Below are 13,340 nucleotides of genomic sequence, written 5' to 3' on the forward strand. Positions count from 1 at the left end.
CAGTCAAGGCATAATTGTGCAACAGTATGTAAGCGACCCTCAAAGCCCTTACCCTTACCCACCTTCAACCCACCTGAATCAGGTCGGAACCAAACGGGGACAAACAACACTCACATACATACACATCCACACAAATATGGTAAGATAAACAAAATAAAAAGTACTAAAAAAAAAATAAAAAAAATAAAAGGGGGTCATTAATAACAGTCAATAAATTCTAATGAAATACATTGAAATACATTGAATCTGATATTTCACTTTGTTTCTCTCACCACAAATACTGCTGAGCATTTTATGTTCTTTTTTCAGATTACCCATACAACAGTACTGTGTTTTTGTTCTAGTTTATTATTTTTTTGGATGAGTTTGACATTCATCAGGTCTGTAACAGGTCAACAAATAACATTTTCTATTATCTTCTCATTAACTCAGAACGAACTCTGGTGACAAATTTGCTGTAGATGGGAGTTAAGAAGAATGCACACCTGGGATACGAGTGAACTGGGTAACATGCAGGATGAACTCGGAATTCAATTAGGCAATTTCAAAATGTATCAAGTGCTATGGAAAATTGCATTATCAATGGTGATAAGTAAATTTGTGCATGTTTCTGGGTGTCTTCAGCCTCATCACTAAGAGCATTTTATTTTTGGGGAGAATTTTGCATTTATTAAGTCAAGTTCAAGTTCAAGTGAATTTATTGTCATTTGTCCCTGTATAGGACAATGAAATTCTTGCTTTGCTTCAGCACACAGAACATAGTAGGCATTTACTACAAAACAGATAAGTGTGTCCATATACCATGATATAAATATATACACACATGAATAAATAAACCGATAAAGTGCAAATAACAGAAAGTGGATTATTAATAATCAGAGTTTTGTCCAAGCCACGTTTAATAGCCTGATGGCTGTGGGGAAGTAGCTATTCCTGAACCTGGTTGTTGCAGTCTTCAGGCTCCTGTACCTTCTACCTGAAGGTAGCAGGGAGATGAGTGTGTGGCCAGGATGGTGTGGGTCTTTGATGATACTGCCAGCCTTTTTGAGGCAGCGACTGCGATAAATCCCCTCGATGAAAGGAAGGTCAGAGCCGATGATGGACTGGGCAGTGTTTACTGCTTTGTGTAGTCTTTTCCTCTCCAGGGCGCTCAATTGCCGAACCAAGCCACGATGCAACTGGTCAGCATGCACTCTACTGTGCACCTGTAGACGTTAGAGAGAGTCTTCCTTGACAAACTGACTCTCCGTAATCTTCTCAGGAAGTAGAGGCGCTGATGAGCTTTCTTGATAATTGCATTAGTGTTCTCGGACCAGGAAAGATCTTCAGAGATGTGCACGCCCAGGAATTTGAAGCTCTTGACCCTTTCAACCATCGACCCGTTGATATAAATGGGGCTGTGGGTCCCCCTCCTACTCCTTCCAAAGTCCGCAATCAGTTCCTTGGTTTTGCTGGTGTTGAGGGCCAGGTTATTGTGCTGGCACCATATGGACAGTTGCTCGATCTCTCTTCTATACTCTGACTCATCCCCATCAGTGATACGTCCCACAACAGTGGTGTCGTCAGCGAACTTGATGATGGAGTTCGCACTGTGACTGGCTATGCAGTCATGAGTATAGAGTGAGTACAGCAGGGGGCTGAGCACGTAGCCTTGAGGTGCTCCCGTGCTGATTGTTATCAAGGCTGACACATTTCCACCAATACGAACAGACTGTGGTCTGTGAATGAGGAAGTCGAGGATCCAATTGCAGAGGGATGCGCAGAGACCCAGTTCTCCGAGTTTGGTAACCAGCTTGGAGGGGATGATTGTGTTAAATGCCGAGCTGTAATTGATGAATAACAGCCTGACATACGAGTTTTTGTTGTCCAAGTGGTCCAGAGCGGAGTGGAGGGCCAGCAAGAACGCACCCACCATTGATCTGTTGTGGCGGTAAGCGAACTGTAGTGGGTCCAGGTTTTTGTCGAGGTAGGAGTTGATTTGCTCCATGATCAACCTCTCAAAGCACTTCATCACCACCGGCGTTAGTGCCACTGGTCGATAGTCATTGAGGCACGTCACCTTACTCTTCTTGGTATAATTGATGCCCTTTTGAAGCAGGTGGGGACCTCAGACCTCAGAAGTGAGAGGTTGAAAATGTCCGTAAAAGCTCCAGCCAGTTGGTCCGCATTTATTAGCATGTTTTCCAATATAAAATTCACTGAAACTAATTGTAATCAACGGCTAAAATTCAGTAAGCTATCCAATCTTATTTGTGTGAAAAATGACAGTCATTGTGCACATATTGAACAACCATTGCTTACAAAACCTGATAATTATTTGAAGGATCAATCACATTCCTGCTGCATTCACCGGTGAACTACATGCTCAGAGGCTACTCTGCATACTGCTCACATTGTAAATGGACCTTTCCCTGCATGAGCTTTTGTCTACACATGACACCAATCTTGATGAATGACAGAGGATAACAACAGTTGCCTCACAAACACCCTAGTGGATCAGGTTGCAGGAAACATAAGTATTTAGCACCCAAGAGTTTAATCACTTGGGCTTTACAGGCAGCTTTGTGTTTGTTTCAACTTCTCTGACAAGCAGAGTCTATGCAGCCTGAAGAAGGATCTCGACCGGAAATATCACCTATCCATGTTCTCCAGAGATGCTGCCTGACTTGCTGAATTACTCCAGCACTTTGAATCCTTTTGTATATTAATCAGAATCTGCAATTTCTTCTTTCTACAGTGTTTATGTAGGTTATGTTTCCATAAGGTAGTTCTCTCTGACATCTGTACTTTCATAAAACCACAAGTACAAGCCCGCGTACATGCCAGGACTGTTCGTGTAGTAAAATCAAAGTCACCTTCTCACCCTACCCCCATTCTCATCTTATCAGCATCACTATATCTTAATACGCATGATAATAATAAATAGAACAAATTAATAAATATGCGCCATACCTCACTGTTTGACATTCACTTATCTGGAAGCCTGGACATTGACCTCTTCTCTCTCCACCTGCCTAGAGTAGAGGGCATAAATTCCCTCTCTAATGCAGCACTGAGCAGCAGTTAGATCAGGCATGTGAATTTACTGCATTGTAATCTTCTTCAAAGCGCAGGCACTCAAAAAACACTTCATGTGGCAATTAGAGGTCCCACACTCAAAACCGAAATATTATTTAGCAACAAATGACTACAAGCTCTTGAGATTTACTTGGTGATAGACCACCAGCGAATCTTTCCAGTGGCCAATTCCAGGGGTGCCTGAAGCCTGCATTTATTCATAGTTGGTCAGTGATGCCTCTCATCTTTCAAGGGCCACACTGAAGGATGGATTTGAGGAAATCAAGGACTATTCCCTGACCAAATGTCTACTCACTCTGCTCAGAGATCCAAAGTTACCAATCGCGTGTTTCTACAATTACAGCTACACAACAATGATGAGTATAGTGTAGACGGTAAATTGCTGAAAGTGATAACTCTGGTCCACACTACTGTGCAGTATTCAATAGAATGCAGCTGCATCTTTGATGTACGTAGCTAATCAGTGGTTTGCTCTGGACTACATTTTTTTCCCATCACATGAACTGAGCTACTGCCTGACAAGATGAAGCAAGAGAAGAGCAAGCAACCAAGCTTGCTGAAAAACCAGGCTGAAAAGGCACTGTAGGACAATCATGAAGAACTGGAGAAAGAATATGATGATGAGGAATCTCTCAATCTACGTACTTTGTAATCAGAAACCCAGACTAGCCCTTCTTGAATATAATGTCTTTTTGGTTGTGGAATTCTACAATGTTTGTTCCTGTAATGTTTTTGTGACACCATAGCATGCGTCCCTTCCTGCACACTAATTTAAAAAGTTGGTCGCAGGGAAGGCAAATGCAATGTTGTTTAAATGGATTTTCAGAAGGCCTATGATAGGATGCCACTCAAGGTAGACATGCATTTAGATGAACAAGGGCTGATTGGGGATAGTCAGCATGGTGTTTTACATGCGAGGTCATGTCTCACGAATCCGATTGTGACCAAAAGGGTTAATGAGGCCAGAGATGTTTTATATATGGATTTCAGCAAGGCATTCAACAAGGTCCCACATGCTAGGCTGCTCTGGAAGGTTAGATTGCATGGGATCCAAGGAAAGATAGCTGAATGGATAGAAAATTGGCTTCATGGAAGGAAGCAAATGGTGATGGTGGAAGGTTGCGTTTTGGACTGGAAACCCATGGCTGATGGTGTGCATCAGGATTCAGTGCTGGGCCCATTGCTGTTTCTCATCTATATCAACAAACTAATATGGCAGGATGAGCAAGTTTTCAGATGACACAAAAGTGGGCAGTATTGTAGATAGTGAAGATGCTTGTCAAAATTGCAGCAGGATCTTGTTTGGTTGGGCAGGCAGTCTGAGGTATGATAGATGGTATTTAATACAGAAAAATGTGAGGTGTTGCATTTTGGACAGTCTAACATGGACAGGATGAATGGTGGGGCAATGAATGGTAGTGCTCTGGGAAGTGTTGCAGAGCAGAGGGATTTAGGAATACAGGGACATAGTTCCTTGAAAGTGGTGTTAGGTAGAAATGGTGGTCAAGAAGGCTTTCAGCACATTGGTCTTCGTCAGTCAGAGTACTGAATATACAAGTTCATGCTACAGTTACATAAAAGGCTGGGGAGGCCACATTTAGAGTATTGTGCTGGGTTTTAGTTATAGGAAAGATGTTGTCAAGTTGAAAAGGGTGCAGAGAAGATTTGCGAGAATGTTTGCAGGACTCGAGGGCCTGAGCTATAGGGAGAGGTTGAGCAGGCTAGGACTTTATTCCTTGGAGCACTGGAGGATGAGGGGTGATCTTATAGAGGTGTACACAATCATGAGAGGAATAGATTGGGTAAATGCCTTAAGTCTTTTGCCCAGTGCAATGGAATCAAGTGCATAGGTTTAAGGTGAGGGGGGAAAGATTTAATAGGAATCTGAGTGGTAGCATTTTTACATAAAGGTTGGTGCGTGTATGGAACGAGCTGTCGAGGCTGAGGCGGTGCTCCGGTGGCAGCGGCACGACTCGGGGCTGAGACGGTGCTCTGGTGAGCGCGGCCTGACTCGAGGCCTACATAGGATGCTGCCACTTCACCGCCGCAAGATACCAACCAAATAACCAGTTTGCTTGCAGCCTGGCAAAGAGTGCTTGAGAGCTAGAGGTCACACGAAAGATCATGACATTCTGAGAGAGGAGACGGACATATGATGAAAGAATGGATCGACTGGACATATTCACTGAAATTTAGACGGATGAGAGGGGATCTTGTAGAAACATATACAATTCTTAAGGGATTGGACAGCCTAGATGCAGGAAAAATGTTCCCCATGTTGGGGGAGTCCAGAACCAGAGGTCACAGTTTAAGAATAAGGGGTAGGCAATTAAGGACTGAGATGAGGAAAAACATTTTCACCCAAAGAGCTGTGAATCTGTGGTTTTCTGCCACAAAAGTCAGTAGCGGCCAATTCACTTGATATATTCAAGAGAGAGTTAGATTTAGCTCTTAGGGCCGATGGAATCAAGGGATATGGGGATATGGGGTACTGATCAGCCATGATCATTTTGAATGACAGCGCTGACTCGAAGGGCCGAATGGCCTACTCCTGCACCTATTTCCTATGTTTCTATGAGACAACCAACATGACTCAAAGAGTTGTGTGTAGATAATGGTGCGTCGGCACAGCTGTTTATAATATATGTACTCATCAGAACCCTAACCTCTATAAATACCTCCAGATAAATAAAAGTGTTCCATGCATCACAATACTCCGGGATAGTGAATTCCAGAGATTCATCACCCTCTGCAAGAAGTTCCTATGTCAAGGATATTGCAAGTGAGATCAGCTTTATGTTAACAAGTTTGGAAATTGGTTTCCACTGGCACCCTGACCCTAACCCTAACTCTAACTCTAACACCCCGAAAGGTACCATTTCCTTATAATGCTTTACAGATATAGACAGATTTTTAAAATTAGAATGGGTGTCAAAGGTTACGGGGAAAAGGCAGGAAAATGGGATTAGGAGGTAGAGATCAGGCATGATTGAATTGCGGAGTAGACTTGATGGGCCGAATGGCCTAATTCTACTCCTATAACTTGTGAACTTGTGAAGAATTATAAACCTGAACCTATCATTCGGGATCAGACCTGGGAATCAGATTCAGATTGAGTAGAGTAATGATGGACTAAGGCATTGATCCAACAGAAAAGAAACGTGTTCCCTCAGCTGCAGGTTTCCTCGGCTATGCTGCTGCGTTGGCAGAGAACGGTGAATCACATCCAATGTGTAAGTGTGTCTCTCCTGGCTCAGCACCACCTCCAAAGAAAATGTGGACATCAACTCCTTTGTGTTCCTCATGGAGTCAGTCTGAGAGGCTGGACACAGCATCAGGAATGGACGGCATCAGGAAGTGGGCGGCACGACCGATGTCGCAGCGGCCTCTGCACTCTGTCTGTGTTTTTTTGTTTTTTTTGTCCCGTTGAGGGTATAGTTTGTTGTGGGCTTTTAAATGTGTATGTGTGGGGGGTGGGGGCTGTGACCCGATGGTGACCCCGGAAGCTCGCGGGTCCCCGGTGGGAGACTGCTTTGCGGGGCACCGGCAACGGCGACTTCTCCCGCTCGAATTGTGGGGTTGAGTGTGACCTGGAGCGGGGCCTTACAACGCCCGGTGCGGCTTTAAATTGCCGCAGACTTGCTAGCGCCCGCCGGGGGCTCCGACATCAAGACCCGGGGCAGGGCCTTACATCGCCCGGCGTGGCTTTAAATGGCCGCGGACTTGCTAGTGCCCGCCGGGGGCTTTGACTTTGACATCGGGAGAAGAATGGAGAGCAGGGGAGAGACAAGACTTTGCCTTCCATCACAGTGAGGAGGAGATTCACTGTGATGGATGTTTGTGTAAATTGTGTTGGTGTGTGTCTTGGTTCTTTTCTTGTATGGCTGCAGAAACCAAATTTCGTTTGAACCTCATGTAAGGTTCAAATGACAAATAAATGGTATTGTATTGTATTGTATTGTATTTTAGAGTGCCTACTCAAAAGCTTTATCATGAATGCTGTCTATTTTGGTGTTCATTCTTGCCCTCCTCATCACCGCTGTCTGGAATCCACCTCATTGGCGCTAAGACAGTATCTAAGATGGACACAAAGTGCTGGAGTAACTCAGCAGGTCAGGCAATTCCTCTGGAGAGAAAGGATGGGTGACGTCTTGGGTCGGGACCCTTCCTCAGACTTCTTCAGACAGTATCTATCCATATTGTCCTGCAGGAATATTGCCCGCTACTGTTAGGTCTCACCCCTTCTGAAATGTTCACTTCTAATGTAATCTCTTACCTCATGCTGCTGATGTTCTGTGTGGACAGGCACACTGGCACAGTGGAGGTCTCTGCTCTGACGGGAGCTGTCCTCAGCAGCTCTTGTCCTCAAATAACTTACATGCCTCCTCTACAGCAGCTGGCAATGGATCAAAGCTCTCTGCTTCAATGGAATATGTTACACAGTCCTGTAAAATATTCATCCATTAAATAACAAATGTCATTTTTTATAACTGCAGTAAGCATGTTTGCAGTCTATTGCAGCCTATATGCTTGTGCAAATATTGATTTATGGATATTTTGAAAGGGTTCCTATGTCAGGAAGATGGGTTTATGATGAAATTAGTGACCCAGTGTTGGATGTAAACTCTGGACACAATTGAAAGAGACAAAGGTTTTCAATGATGGTTGCAATGACAACCTGAAGACCTAAGTAACTCTTTACTAAAGTCAATCACACATACATGATTCAACCACCTCACAACGATGGAGTCTTATCTGCATGAGGCTTGGAGGACATGCCACAGGTGCCCCAAGACTCTGCTCCCTTGTCGGATTTGTATGGGAAATTTAACAGCAAATATGCATGGCAGCGCCTATTTTCAGTGTGTTTTTGTTAGATTTCATGCATGTAAAGGTAAGTGTTGATCTAAAACCCAGAAGTATGCTGCTACCATTTGATAAGCTATGCTAGATTTCAAGGTACAAACTGATTTGTGGACTTGCTACATTGGTGAAGTGAATTAGCTTTTGGTTCTGATAGATTCTATGTGTCCAAATATTGCTTAGTGATAATGTTTAAGAAGGAACTGCAGATGCTGGAAAATCGAAGGTAGACAAAAGTGCTGGAGAAATGCAGCAGGTGCGGCAGCATCTATGGAGCGAAGGAAATAGGCAACGTTTCGGGTCGAAACCCTTCTTTAGGCTGATGTAGGGTGGGGTGGGATGCAGGTGAACCTCTGTCGCCAAACAACAAATAGACCTCCGTCATTTTCGCCACCTCCAACGTGACCCCACCACTCGCCACATCTTCACATCACCCCCCCGTCCGCTTTCCGCAAAGACCGCTCCCTCTGTAACTCCCTGGTCAATTCTTCCCTTCCCACCCGCACCACCCCCTCCTCGGGCACTTTCCCTTGCAAATGCAAGAGATGCTACACTTGTTGCTTTACCTCCCTCCTCGACTCCATTCAAGGACCCAAGCAGTCATTCTAGGTGCGACAGAGGTTCACCTGCATCTCCTCCAACCTCATCTATTGCATCCGCTGCTCTAGATGTCAGCTGATCTACATTGATGAGACCAAGCGTAGGCTTGGCGATCGTTTCACCAAACACCTCCGCTCGGTCCGCATTAACCAACCTGATCTCCCTGTGGCTCAGCACTTCAACTCCCCCTCCCATTACGAATCTGTCCTTTTTGTCCTGGGCCTCCTCCATGGCCAGATGAGCACCACCGGAAATTGGAGGAACAGCACCTCATAATCCTCTTGGGGAGTCTGCACCCCAGAGGCCTGAATATTGACTTCTCCAATTTCCGGTGGCCCTTATTGTCTCCTTCCCTTCACAACTCTCCCTCAGCCCTCTGGCTCCTCCTCTTCCTTTCTTCTCCCCCTCCCCCCAACTCTACATCAGTCTGAAGAAAAGCTTCGGCCCGAAATGTTGCCTATTTCCTTCGCTCTATAGATGCTGCCACACACGCTGAGTTTCTCCAGCACTTTTGTCTACCACCGCTTAGTGATACATGCGCTGTGAGACACGGTTTTATGTATCGATTCAATTTTGGCTAATGTAACGATTCAATTTTCTGCTACCTGTAATGTTAGAGGGCTTCATTCATTAAGAGAGGCTGAAAAATGAACCCCATTTGTTGTACATGCGCTTCCTGTAAGGACTCCTGTTCCGATATGCTGAGGTGAAAAGAGATCATGCCTGGCCGATCACATTCAGCTTCCCCCTGGTGCCTGAGGCTCATCCACCCTTGCACACACAACTGGTTATAGACTTCCTCCTCCAGAGGCATCACAATGATCTCCTGTGCCAGCTGCTTGCATCTGATATCCTTTGCCTGAACTAGAGAACAATTTACAGGGGGTGATTGAGAAGCCTTGATTGTGCAACTCTTTGGACTGTGTGCGTAACAGTCAAGGAATATGTAGAAGATTGTGCAGAAGGCTCAATGGAATGATAGAGAAAATATGATGCAGAGCCAGTGGCTGAATGTATATGTCAGTATATGGGAAATGCGGGTGTTTGAGACTGTATGAGTAGACATGGGTCGGGGCAGAACCAGTTTGTGTGTGTTCATGTGTACACGTGTGTGTGTTTATACTTGTACAGTATTATCATTGTGTGCTTATATGTGTGCAAGTGTGCTTTTCTAGGGAGAGAGGGGAGAGGGGGAGAGGGGGAGAGAGGGGGGGGAGAGGGGGGAGGGAGAGGGGGGGGGAGAGGGGGGGGGGGGGGGGGGGGGGGGGGGGGAGGGGGGAGGGGGAGGGGGGGGGGGGGGGGGGGGGGGGGGGGGGGGGGGGGAGGGGGGGGAGGGGGGGGGAGGGGAGGGGGGGGGGGAGAGGGGGAAAGAAGTGGGGGAGAGGGAGGGGAGAAGGGAGCAAAGAAGTGGCGGAAAGGGATAGCGAATGGGAGAAGATAGCTAGAGCGACACAGTTACTAAATTGAAGCTTGGACCATGAAATGCAATTATCTCAACTTTGGTAGGTTGCTTCAAGGCAAATGAGCCCACGTGCCAAACCTTTCACATTTATTGCCTAATGAAACTCAGGTCTGGTTTTTACAGTGCCCGCCCTGCCCCCACCCCCACATTTAAGCAGTGCAACCAGCCACCCACTTTCCTCATTTTTCTAAACGCCAAAGAGGTGCAGCCAGTCTCACCTCTCGTAATAAGACAACCCTCTCACCCCAGAATCTGGGCTGGTGATACTCCTTTGGATTGCTTCCAATCCTACTGTATCTTTTCTGAGGTAAGGGACCAAATCTGTGCACAGCCCTCCAGTGTGGCCTGATCAACACCCTGGACAATTGCAACAAAACTATCCTATTCCTGAACTCGATAAAGGCCAATGTGCTATTTATCCTCTTAACTACTGGTTGTTCTTGCCTGCTGTGTTTTTTTACGATTTCTGCGCAAGAATCCATAGACCTGTCTGCGCATCATTTACTAAAACATAAAATTCTGTCGCCGATTGTTATTGTACATACAAATACTGAGACTAAAATTCTGATGAAGGATGGTTTCCCTCATAGATGGACCCAGAACTGGTAGAATAGCTTGGAAATAAGGGGTTATTTAAGAAGGCAATGAGGAATTTTGCTTGGCAGAGGATCAGGGATATTAGGAATTCACATCATTCACTATGCATTTTTGTCAAAGCCGAGAAGGATGGGTTTTTGGACCACGTGGGAGTTATATGGCATTGGGTTTCAGATTGGGGAATGGATTGTGGCCAAATAACCTCCTCATGGTCCTATTCCTGATTACCTTATTTCCGCAAATTCGTTCCAACACTTTCCGCAGCAGAGATGGTTTTACAGCTATTGACACCAGACTGTTTCATTGTCCCATCATCTGTTGTTATTGCACTGGAGTTTTGAGTGGTTGCGAGTGGTTGCTATTTCTATTGCTACTCTATAGCTAGGCGTTGGATAAGTTCTCAACAGAATAGCTACATTTGAAAATCTCTGTGTCAGAGTTTAATTGGCACTATTTAATTAATGCACATCTGCATCGCCTTTCAATTGACATTGCAATCCCGAAATCAAATTAGCAACCCAATCTTAAAGTCAAAGTTTGAGTTCCCCTCGAGTATGCAGTGTCACACCACTGGGAGCTTTGACTGAATGCGGAAGAGCAGCAAGGTAAAGACATTGCATTTTAAAGATGAACTTTTGACTCACTGCACTTTTCCAAGATTACTTTTGCAATCTGGCAAGGTGGGTAAAAAATAGTGCTGAAAAATTGTTAAGACAGATATAATAAAGGTCTAATTTAATAGAGGAGATTGCCGTTTATGAAGAATTGGGACAGAGAAACAATAGAGCTGGATGCGAATTGTTTCCAGTGAATGAGGGCCAAGAGACAAAGAGGGGGGAAAGAGATACATAGAAACATAGAAAATAGGTGCAGGAGTAGGCCATTCGGCCCTTTGAGCCTGCACCGCCATTCAATATGATCATGGCTGATCATCCAACTCGGTATCCTGTTCTCTCCATACCCCCTGATCCCTTTAGCCACAAGGGCCACATCTAACTCCCTCTTAAATATAGCCAATGAACTGGCCTCAACTACCTTCTGTGGCAGAGAATTCCACAGATTCACCACTCTCTGTGTGAAAAATGTTTTCCTCATCTCGGTCGTAAAAGATTTCCCCCTTATCCTTAAACTGTGACCCCTTGTTCTTGACTTCCCCAACATCGGGAACAATCTTCCTGCATCTAGCCTGTCCAACCTCTTAAGAATTATATAAGTTTCTATAAGATTTCCCCCTCAATCTTCTAAATTCTAGCGAGTACAAACCGAGTCTATCCAGTCTTTCTTCATATGAAAGTCCTGACATCCCAGGAATCAGTCTGGTGAACCTTCTCTGTACTCCCTCTATGGCAAGATTAGGAGAATAAAACTGTACGCAATACTCCAGGTGTGGTCTCACCAAGACCCTGTACAACTGCAGTAGAACCTCCCTGCTCCTATACTCAAATCCTTTTGCTATGAATGCTAACATACAAGGCAAACAGTGTGTTTAAGAAAGAACTGCAGATGCTGGAAAAATTAAAGGTAGACTAAAATGCTGGAGGAACTCAGCGGGTGAGTCAGCATCTATGGAGAGAAGGAATAGGTGATGTTTCGGGTCGAGACCCTTCTTCAGACTGATCTGAAGACCTTCTTAAGACAGTCTGAAGAAATGACTGGGCAGAACCTTCCACCTTATAGTCACTTTCGCTCCTGGGCATTTGTGGTGCTGAACCAGACCATGATGTAACTCATCTTTATGATCTCTACCACAACCTGTTGAAGTCCAATTACTCATTGACTTATTGAATCTCTTCAATCTACGGAGGAAGCAGAGGTATTGATGAGCTTTCTTTGTGATCGTACCAATGCTCTGGCCCAGGACAGATCTCAGAGATATGCATGCCCAGGAACTTGAAGCTGTTGACTCTCTCCACAACTGTCTCATTGATGAAGACAAGTTTGTTGATCCTCAGCATCCCCCTCAACCAGTTCATATTGCTTTGCTAACATTGAGAGCAAAATTGTTGTTCTAGCACCCTTCAATCAGATTTTCAATCTCTCTCCTGTACTCATCCTCACCCATTATTCGTCCAACAACGGTGGTATCATCAGCGAATTTAAAGATAGCATTTGAGCTGCTTCTGACTATATAGAGTGGGTATTTAGACTATATAGAGTGGGTATATAGACTACTAGATTAAATAGTCTATATACCGTTGGGTCCCATGTTCCCATGTCCCATGTTCACACGGGAGGGCTGGTCCCCCGACACAATATTCCACCTCTCCACCAATTCCAATATTGGTGGCCAGTGGGGGGGGGGTTTCTGGAGTGCTGGTATGGGTTCTTGGGGTGGCAGCTCAATCCCTCAAGCCTGATATGCTGGCAGCTCACTCACGGCTGGTGGGCTGGCAGTTGACATGACTATTCCTTGAAATTCCATTTCAAGCAGGGTGCAAGGCCACCAAATTCAAATCCATGTTCCTACCATTTCAAGCAGGGTGCAAGACCACCAAATTCAAGTGCAGTTTCTTACCACTTTGAGCAGGGTGCAAGGCCACCGAATTCAAGTGCAGTTTCCAACCACTTCAAGCTGGATCCAAGGCCACCAAATTCAAGTGCAGTTTCATACCACTTTCAGCAGGGTGCAAGGCCACCAAATTCAGTGCAGTTTCATACCACCTCAATCAGGATGCAAGGCCGCCAAATTCAAGTGCAGTTTTATTCCACTTCAAGCAGGGTCGAAGGCCACCAAATTCAA

The 13,340-nt window shown here is 45.1% G+C and overlaps 1 long non-coding RNA gene across 7 annotated transcripts in view; it reads right to left on the reverse strand.

Moving 5' to 3' along the window:
* LOC129703028 (uncharacterized) overlaps positions 1 to 13,340 on the reverse strand; it is a 79,835-nt gene that overhangs the window by 11,325 nt on the left and 55,170 nt on the right. For 4 of the 7 annotated variants that reach the window (XR_008724500.1, XR_008724494.1, XR_008724492.1 and 1 more), the window contains 2 exons: positions 9,147 to 9,400; positions 7,355 to 7,523 (listed from right to left, as the gene is read on the reverse strand). The exons of 1 other annotated variant lie outside the window; for it this stretch is intronic. This is a non-coding gene — a long non-coding RNA (uncharacterized LOC129703028). The remainder of the gene's footprint in view (positions 1 to 7,354; positions 7,524 to 9,146; positions 9,401 to 13,340) is intronic. 2 more of the 7 variants (XR_008724501.1, XR_008724493.1) reach the window with 1 other exon arrangement.

This window comes from Leucoraja erinacea, chromosome 1, assembly GCF_028641065.1.
Source record: "Leucoraja erinacea ecotype New England chromosome 1, Leri_hhj_1, whole genome shotgun sequence".
Lineage (NCBI taxonomy): Eukaryota > Metazoa > Chordata > Chondrichthyes > Rajiformes > Rajidae > Leucoraja > Leucoraja erinaceus.